General features: G+C 43.9%; 2 non-coding genes and 1 pseudogene across 2 annotated transcripts; 2 read left to right on the plus strand and 1 right to left on the minus strand.

Moving 5' to 3' along the window:
* Positions 1-7,586: 7,586 nt before the first annotated feature.
* On the minus strand, positions 7,587-7,658 carry trnad-guc (transfer RNA aspartic acid (anticodon GUC)). Its single transcript has one exon. It is a non-coding gene; the product is annotated as a tRNA-Asp (tRNA).
* A 245-nt stretch (positions 7,659-7,903) lies between these two features.
* On the plus strand, positions 7,904-7,975 carry trnad-guc (transfer RNA aspartic acid (anticodon GUC)). The gene has a single exon. It is a non-coding gene; the product is annotated as a tRNA-Asp (tRNA).
* Positions 7,976-10,022: 2,047 nt separating this feature from the next.
* On the plus strand, positions 10,023-10,094 carry LOC113102076 (uncharacterized; annotated as a pseudogene).

Genomic DNA, 10,094 nt, shown 5'->3' on the forward strand with positions numbered 1-10,094 from the left:
ATATGGCGAACCATGGCTACACTATGATGCCCCCGGTGGAAGAGACTCTCGCCGAACACCTTGCGCCTAATTCGGCCGCGGCATGGAAGTCTCGCCCCCTTCTTCCTTCGAAGGCGTGTCGAGTCACGTCTAGTTTGGTGGGTAAATCCTACATGGCGGCTGGTCAAGCGGCTGCTTCACTCCACTCTATGGCGGTCCTTCAGGCCTACCAAGCGGAGTTATTGAAGGAATTGGATGAAGGTGAGGGCATCACACCGGAGGCGGTGAAAGAACTTCGCAGAGCTACGGATTTGGCGCTACGTGCTACCAAACATACCGCTCGTGCAGTGGGCCGTACTATGGCCGGTTTGATTTCGGTGGAGCGCCACCTCTGGCTTAATCTCACCGATATTAAGGAGAAGGATAAATCTTTCCTTATGGATGCCCCTGTCTCCAGGGATGGATTGTTCGGTGAGGCTGTCACGTCAGTAGTGGAGAAGTTCAGGGCAGCGAAACAGCAATCAGCCGCTTTCCGCCAGCTGATTCCCCGCAGACCCAGGGAGGCTGAACGCCGGCAAGCGCCCGTGCGTTCTCGCTCAACCTCCTCTCACCGCCAGCGAGCAGCCTCTCGAGAGGAACCCACACCTATGGCGCCTCCTCGTAAGGATTGGGGCCTAGGGTTTTTCCTCCGGCGCACCAGCGTCAACGTAAACGTTTGAACCTGGCCTCGACGGCTAAAGCCTCTCGTTCTCGGGTACCGAATAGCAGCTCCTGATCTTTTTGCTGCTTGCCAGGGACTGTGCCCTCCGCTAGAGAGCGCTGTCGGACCGCTTTCGCGCATCCTACACTCTCATTGCAGTCCCCATGCTCAAACATTGATTGTCTCGCCGCAAACAGCGCCTCGAGCAACATTGGATCGAGCTGTAATGACAGACGCTCCCTCAGACACTCTGCGCAATCCTGCTTTCGGAGTGCGAGAGCCGACTCAAGGACCCTACACAAACGGCCGTTTATGACGGCTCGCGCAGCCGCCGCTTTTTCGCTAGCGCAGAGCCCGATGTTCCATCTGTTGGCCTAATTCCTGCCGTGGACACGTTTCAGGATTATACTCAACTGAACGCAACGATTCTGGCGCATACGCTTCCCCGGTGCACGAACACCACGGGTTTTTCGTGTCCGTCGTTTTAACGCGTATGACAGCGTTGCAGGGAGCGGAAGTTTTGAAACCGCTGATATTGTTTCGGGCCGCGTGGGAACGCTTGCCCGGCATTTCTCAATGGGTGTTACGCACGGTTTGTCACGGATACACCATTCAGTTTCGGAAAGGCCCGCCTCCTTTCCGCGGAATTCTCTCCACTACGGTGAAGTCTACGGAAATGGCGGTGCTGCGACAGGAAATGTCAGCTCTGCTGAGCAAAGGGGCTATAGAAGAAGTACACCCCTCTCAGATGGAGACAGGTTTTTACAGCCGTTATTTCGTGGTACCGAAAAAGGACGGCGGATTACGGCCCATTCTGGATTTACGCCGTCTGAATCTTGCACTCAGGACCGATCAAATTCAAGATGTTGACGGTGAAATCTATTCTGTCTCAGATCCAACCAGACGATTGGTTTGTTACGATCGATCTGAAGGATGCGTATTTCCATATTCAGATCGTCAAGAGACACAGGAAATTCCTCAGATTCGCTTTAGAGGGCAAAGCGTATCAGTACCGCGTTCTTCCCTTTGGCTTGGCTTTAGCGCCCCGTACTTTCTCAAAATGCATGGACGCAGCTCTGGCCCCGTTGCGGCTCCAGGGCGTTCGTGTGTTGAATTATTTGGACGATTGGCTGGTGCTAGCGCAATCGCGGACTCAAGCACACTCTCACCGAGATCTTGTGCTGAATCATTTGAACAGCCTGGGCTTACGAACAAATTTCAAGAAAAGTGTTTTAACTCCCTCTCAACGGATAACTTTTCTGGGAATAGATCTGGACTCTCGCGCGATGACAGCGAAGCTTTCTCTCCGCGCGCTCAGTCGATTGCGTCATGCGTGCGGCACTTCAAAGTGGGTCGCACGGTGACCGTGAGATTGTGCCTCAGGCTCTTGGGTCTAATGGCAGCAGCATCCCCCGTGATTCGTCTGGGATTGCTTCAAATGCGCCCCTTTCAGTGGTGGGCGAAAAGGCGGAATATTTCACCCCGTTGTCTCCCGCATCGCACGATTTCGGTGACACGGCGGTGTGTGATGTCGCTAAAAATTTGGATGTCAACCGAATTTCTCTGTCAGGAGTGCGACTGGGAAATATCTTTCCGAGAGACTGTCACGACGGACGCGTCTTTGACTGTTGGGGAGCTGTGTGTCAGAGGCGGCCAGCCCACGAGTATGGACAGCGGCTCAGCCGCAGCTGGCACATAAACAGACTGGAATTACTGGCAGTTTTCTGGCTCTCCAGTATTTCACGGATCTGCTGATCGGCCGTCATGTGCTGCTCAGATTCAGACAACACAGCGGTTGTGTCTTATCTGAACCATCAAGGAGGATTGCACCTCGCCCCCTGTGCAGGCTGGAGGCATGTTCTTCTGTGGTCTCGGAACAAGTTTCTATCGATCCGGCCATTCATGTCCCGGACGATTGAATTTCGGAGCGGATTGCTATCCAGACAGGCTCTGGAACAGGGAGAATGGCGATTACACCCCAGACGGTGGATCTTTGTCGATCCGGGCCATTCATGTCCCCGGACGATTGAATTTCGGAGCGGACTTGCTATCCAGACAGGCTCTGGAACAGGGAGAATGGCGATTACACCCCCAGACGGTGGATCTTTTTATGGCGGATATTCGGCAAAGCGAAAGTGGATTTATTCGCATCGAGCATGACTACGCATTGCCCGCTATGGTTCTCCCTACGCTCCCATCGCCCCTGGGCGTGGATGCGTTAGCTCACAGCTGGCCCAGGACCAGTCTGTATGCTTTTCCTCCGATTCGTTTGATCCCAGCGGTATTATGCAGAATACGGCGGGACAGAGTGGAACAGCTGCTGCTGGTGGCTCCGCGATGGCACACGCAGCCGTGGTTTGCGGATCTGATCAGTCTGCTAGCGGGCTCTCCGTGGGAGATTCCCCTCAGACAGGATTTATTATCACAAGCACAGGGGCTGATTTGGCACCCGAGGCCAGATCTGTGGAAACTGTGGGCGTGGCCACTTGAGCGGAGTGCATTAGTATGTCCCGGTCTTTCTGTTGAAACTACTGAGACTATATTGAATTCTAGAGCAGCTTCTACGAGACGCTTATATGCTTTCAAGTGGAGACTGTTTACAGCCTGGTGTGGCAATCATAATGTGGATCCAGTTTACTGCCCAGTGGCTTCAGTGCTGGAGTTCCTCCAGGAGCGTTTCTCGGATGGCGTTACACCAGCCACTTTAAAGGTTTACGTGGCAGCCATTTCAGCTTACCACGAATACATAGGCGGTGCCTCTGTGGGGCGTCATCCATTAGTTTCTCGTTTCATACAGGGTGCGCGACGGCTGAGGCCTTTCCGCCCTGTGCGAGTTCCTTCATGGGATTTATCCATTGTGTTGTTAGGTTTATCAGGGCATCCGTTTGAGCCCTTGGAGACCGTATCGGATAAATTCCTGACACTGAAGACACTTCTTCTCATGGCTTTATCCTCCCTCAAGAGAGTTGGGGATTTACAGGCTCTTTCTGTTTCACCCTCATGCATGGAATTTGCACCGGCTCTGTGAAGGTGCTGCTGCGGCCCAGGCCTAACTATGTTCCTAAGGTCGCATCTAACCCTTTTCGCTTTCAGCAAGTGGTTCTGGAAGCTTTTTCACCTGCTGAGGCTGGGTCAGGAGATCTAAGTCTTTGCCCTGTGAGAGCTTTAAAGACTTATGTGGATCGTACAGCCCCTTGGCGTGAATCTGACCAGCTGTTTGTCTGCTTTGGACATAAAAGTAAGGGCCATGCAGTTACAAAGCAGCGCATGTCCCATTGGCTGGTGGAGGCAATTTCTTTGGCCTATGAGGCGCGCGGACTCGCTTCGCCTTAGGGATTAAGGCTCATTCCACTCGAGCTGTAGCTTCTTCTCAAGCTTTTCTCAGTGGCTCTTCTATGGATGATATCTGTGCTGCGGCAGGATGGTCCTCACCGAGCACTTTTATCAAGTCCTACAGTCTGGATGTGAGGATGGCCCCTGGCTCCCGGGTTCTCTCCGCTTGAGCAGATGCTTCCTCGGATCTCAGTTATCAGGTACGTCAGGCGTTTTGGTATATCGTTCCCATACGTGGTGACGTCACCGCAGCATCGAAGTGACCTATGATAGGGAACATCTCGGTTACGTATGTAACCTTGGTTCCCTGAATAGGGAACGAGATGCTGCGGTTCTGGCCGTTCCGTACCTTGATAATCTTCATCTTCAGTCATGAAATCTGAGCGAAATGGCGCGCTGCACCCAGGTATATCATGCGTGCGCATGCGTAGGGTGGTGCTATGCGCCATTTGGCCAATAGGATTGGCGGGATGGTATAGGGCTTCAGACATTCGTCACACCAGAGGTGTTCCCATACGTGGTGACGTCACCGCAGCATCTCGTTCCCTATTCAGGGAACCAAGGTTACATACGTAACCGAGATGTTTGTGGTGGCTGATAATGTTATTCTGAAATTCAATTTAGAAAATGCTGTAGTTTTTAATAACTCATTTAACTTATCTTAATATATCACTAATGAGATTTATGTTTTGAATATGCCTTAAATCTGTTATAGCCGTTTTAATTTCTGTAGATCTTTTAATTTGTTGCAAAGCAGCAATACTTAATAATATATCATATAAGAATATTATGTGACCATAATGTGTCTTTCCTTTGTTTACATCTGTGTAGTTTCAGATTTATCCACATAATATTAATGGAAATTCTGGAAAACAATACATCTTGGTTGTTTTAGCGATTTAAACATTTTTTTTTTCTTTAGTTTTTTTTTAAATTGCAAATACAAAGATGACATTAATGAAATACATCTTCGCATATATATTACACAAAATAAAACTCAAAACAAGTATTAATCACGGTACATGAAAGATCTCATCAGATCTCTTCAAAAAAAGAAATATTTTTTTTGGTATTAATTACTTTTAGAGATTAGTAAATGTTCTTCTTCACATTAGAAATCTATTAAAGTAGGTATTTTCTTAAGAAATCTTTCTTTGTGAAAATGGAACTTTGCCACAAGGATAAGAAAGTTAACAGTTGATTCTAAAGATTTGTTTTGGTTTTCAAAAAACCAAACATCCTTAATGTGTGAATTACAATTCACATTAACTTTAGAAAAACAACCAGAAACTTTACAGAAAAGTGATGAAACATTACATGAGATGGCAAATATCTTCACTTTCTTTTTTACAGAAGGTACATATATCAGCTACATCACAAAATCTAGCCAAAAATGCTTTACAAGGGTATATATTATGCTAATTTTAGCGATTGAGCTGCAGACTTTGTTTCATGATGACGAAACCTGAATTACTCCTGTACCTACAGAGCAGTTTGTTTGTTTTTTATTATAACTAAATATTTTTAAACTGTAGTCTAATGGCCATTTTTATTTATTTTTATTCATTTTTAATATCTTAAGCATAAGTGTATTCAGTTCAGTGTATTCAGATCACACCGTTCTGTGCTTTCCTGACTGAGCATCTTCCCGATTTGTAGATTATTTATTAAACTCATGTTTGACCTCAGATCAGTTTTTCACCTTTAATTAAATATTTCTGTGGGAAGGAGTGAGTAATATCAAATTTTTTATTGTTGTTGTTCTGCATTATTATGGGACTGTTGTACTTGAGTTGTAAGGTAGTTTGTTTTTGTAATGTTTTTGTAGTGCTTAACACTACGGATGCAGTATATTTTTGTCCACAGTTGATTTCATTGGCGCTGTTTCACTTTTTCCGTGACGGAAAGCATTTTCAATGCTGCGATGAAGTAATCGCTATGGGAATACCTCCGGTGTGACGAATGTCTGAAGCCCTTTTAATGTCACTCAAATATATAAAATAGCGAACTTACTGATATAAAATCCCTGTTGCTCTACTCCCTGCCTGGATTAAGTATTTCTCAAGTTAATTAAACATCATGATTTTAGGACGTTAAGTTGTGCACTCTACTTTTTGCCACTTAGAGCTACCATTAATTTGCCCGATTAATTAGCCATTCAGGCTACCAACACTATTTGCATAACTAATCATTATTTTGAACTGATTTTGACCGTTTTCAGTGCCTTAGCTCTGGAGATCGAGAGGATAGCCCTAAAGCCATTGGTACAGGGTCTATGTTGACAACCAAGTCCCCACTCTGTGGTTTGTGCTGGCATGCCTGATTTTAGTATCTGTTCCTGTTTCAGATGATTTTCCAGCAACTCTGGGCCTCATGAGGGAGGATCAGGCTGGTTACACCATCCAGCTTCTTTGGTTGATACGATTTGCATCACCTAACCTTGTGTCTGGGGTAAGCAATATCAAGATGCTGACGCAGAAGTTCATCCTATCTCTATCTGAACCGGAGATTGGTTCATGACCATCAATCTAAGGATGTGTACTTCTGAATCCAGATTGTCAAGGGACACAGGAATTCCTCAGGTTTGCTTTTGTAATAAAGCTTGCCAATACTTGTCACATTAGGTCAAGACAACATAAGGACTGACAACACCGCTGTGGTCACATACGTTGGTCAGAGAAGATTACTCTCTCACCCCCTGTGCAGGTCAGTGAGACATGTTCTTTGGATGCAGACCAGGTTCCTATTGATCAGAGCTGTTCATGGCCCGGGTCACCTGAGTTTGGAGGCTGGAGGATGGAGATTGCGCCCTCAGGTGGGTGAGTCTCATATGGCAGAGGTTCGGCCGAGTAGAAGTGGATTTGTTTAATTAGAGCATGTGCTTTGCCCGCTTTGGTTCCCTTGTCTCCTCCGTCACCTCTGGGTGTGGACACTCTAGCCCAAGAATGCCCAGGACCAGACTTATGCCTTCCCGTCGACCCACTTGCTTCTAAACTATTCTGTTCAGAGTAAGGTTGGTTAGAGTGAACATTGTTGCTGGTGGTGCCATTTGGCTCACTCGTACGTGGTTCTCAGAATTGATCAGTCTGTTAGCCGACTAGGTAACCCTCAAACATGACCTGGAAATCCCTATCAGGATTTGTGTAACTAATGGGTATGACCCTAAGTGGAGTTTTAATGTGTTCCGGTCTCTTGGCAGAGATTACAAACACTATTCTTAATTCTGGGCTCCCAGAAGAGGTGTTTCAACGGGATGTCACCTTCCCTTTTCATGCAGGGACGAGAAGGCTTAGGCCTTTCTGCCCTGCACAGATTCCTTTTTGGGACTTATTTTTTGGTTGGAAGGTCTGGCAAATAAATTTGCGTGATAGTATTAGGGCTTCAAACATTTGTCACACTAGAGGTGTTCCCATAGCGATGACGTCATCGCAGCATCTCATTCCCTATTCAGGGAACCAAGGTTACATAAGTAACCAAAATGTTTTCAAGTATATCTGAAGTCTTTGGTGGCACAGATTATGTCATATATTAGAGGCATTTCCTTAATCACATGTCGAAAATAAAAAGATTGTTTCTCCCCGTCGGGGAATCGAACCCCGGTCTTCCGCGTGACAGGCGGAGATACTGTCCACTATACTAACGAGGAAACAACTGGTAGTTTAAGGCAGGATATGGACTTTTACTTTGCTTGTTGGTGTTCCATGCATATGAAGGATACTGTATGAAGGTCTCACTTCTGCCTCAGGCTACCAGTTGTTTCCTTGTTAGTATAGTGGACGGTATCTCTGCCTGTCACGTGGAAGTGGGACTTTTATACAGTATTTTTCATGTGCATGGAACACCAACAAGCAAAGTAAAAGTCCCATATCCTGCCTTAAACTACCAGTTGTTTCCTCGTTAGTATAGTGGACAGTATCTCCGCCTGTCACGCGGAAGACCGGGGTTCGATTCCCCGACGGGGAGAAAAAATCTTTTATCTTATAAAATTTTGTATTTATCTCTAGTGGTTGAAACCCTTCTCCTTCCCAGGAAATGACTGACAGACTTTGTGCCACCAAAGACTTCATATACTTGAAAATTCCGCCACGGAAAAAGTGACAGCACCTATGAAATCAATGTGTGGACAAACAAATACTGCATCCATAGTGTAAAGCACTACGAATTGGAAAAGTTAAAGGAAGTTAAGCTTAACCTCTTGTGACCTTTTTATACAGTCTATGCTTGTGACCAGATAGTTGTAATTCACTGACTCATTTCAGCGACTTGCCAAAGAGTGGAAATGATGTTACAACCAATCAAATTTTAATGCTTTTTTTGTTTATTTGTTTGCCTTTTTCTTTTCAAGGAGCTTTGTTCTTTTTATAGAACAAAATAACATTTAACAATACATTACAGCTGCAAAGTATTTTAAATTGTGTCTTGCCCTTTTGGATTACAAAGCAAAGTATTATGAATATATTATTTATATTTAAATAAACAGTAAAATAATAGTAGTATAACATTTTATGGTTATAATAAAAGCATGAATGTTTATATTAAATAATTTAAAGTAAATAAGCGGCATTTAAATTTAACTCAAACTTAATATTCAAGGATTGAATGAAAATTGATTGAGTGATGGAATAATTTAAGTCACATTTAAGATAAATTATCAATTAAGTTTTTCCAAAACCACAGAAAGAGGTTCATTCACTTTTCGCTGCATCCAACATTTAAGGCCATGATTTTATGAATTTTAAGACTTTGTGTAACTTACAACTTTAAGGCATTATTTTGTGTAAGGGTAAAGTAAGACATTTTAAGACTTTAAAACCTGCAGGAACCTGCAGTGTTGTTTATGTGTCAAATATTCACCTGCATCTGACTGAGGGCAAGGGCACAGGAAGTGAGGAAACTTGGTGCTCCCTACAAGAACAACAAAACAGCAATAACAACAAAACAGCAATATTACAAAAAGCAATAATTCTACTACAGACACAAATAAACACACACACAAATACATACAAACGTATATATACAGTATACAGTTAGCTAGCTTTGCCAGTAAAGCTAGCTTTTTTATTAGTATTTATTGGAACAATGACACACAATGTTTGTAAAGAATTTTTATATTATTCCAGATGAAATAAAGATGCAGAGAAAAATTATGCTTTATATATTTATGACCGAGATAAAAGCACTTGTCTGTGGAAAGCAAATAACTTAGCTGGAATTTTATATATAAAAATATATATAATTAAACATCAAAACAAAACTAATACCACCATATTTGAGAAAAAAAGAAGAAGAAAAAAACATAATGAGGGATAAAATTCCAGACAGAAGTGTTTTTTATGCTTAAATTAATATTGAAAGTTCACATTGCTGTTGCAGATTAAATATAACACGGATAACAATAAATAAATATTTTTTACCAGGTTAAATGTTGATTAGTGTCTCAAACCCATGTAAACTTGTAAACCTTTCTACCTAACCGTCGATCGCGCCTATCCGCCACGTTTGTAGTTTTTCGTAACACGTTTTTATTCGTGTTTGTAGTTCTGGAGCGAATCCTTCGCCAAAGCGCAATGGATTGTGGGCAATTTTAGCCATTAGAGTGTGCATGGATCCACATTCAATAGTAGACCATCCGGGGACTTTTGTCACACTCTTTTCAGCATACCACGTTTAAGGAAACACCTATTCTAATCTCACATACTATTTAGGATGGATACTATGAACACTGAGACGCAGGGTAGCTGATTCCTTGAGCGTGATGACGAATCCGGAAGTAAGCTCTCTTTACCCACAATGCAATGGGGTGCGGTTAAAAATCAACGTGTTTTTAATTTTATAAACGCATACAATCTAATTTGCTATGCCGTTTAAATGCATAATCATTTAACGTTATTACACGTTATTTACATTTTTTTGTAATATATTGTAGTACTGATGTCAGTCATTTCTCACCGTTCTTGTGAATGTGTATCCTGTCGCTCGAGTACGTACTGAAGCTCTCTTAAAAGCTAGTACACTCATGTTTCTCTTCAGATCGTATAAATCTTTCCGCCTTTTACTAAAGATTTCCGTGGGGAGGAACACA

The sequence above is a fragment of the Carassius auratus genome, unplaced genomic scaffold (assembly GCF_003368295.1).
Source record: "Carassius auratus strain Wakin unplaced genomic scaffold, ASM336829v1 scaf_tig00217680, whole genome shotgun sequence".
Classification (NCBI taxonomy): domain Eukaryota; kingdom Metazoa; phylum Chordata; class Actinopteri; order Cypriniformes; family Cyprinidae; genus Carassius; species Carassius auratus.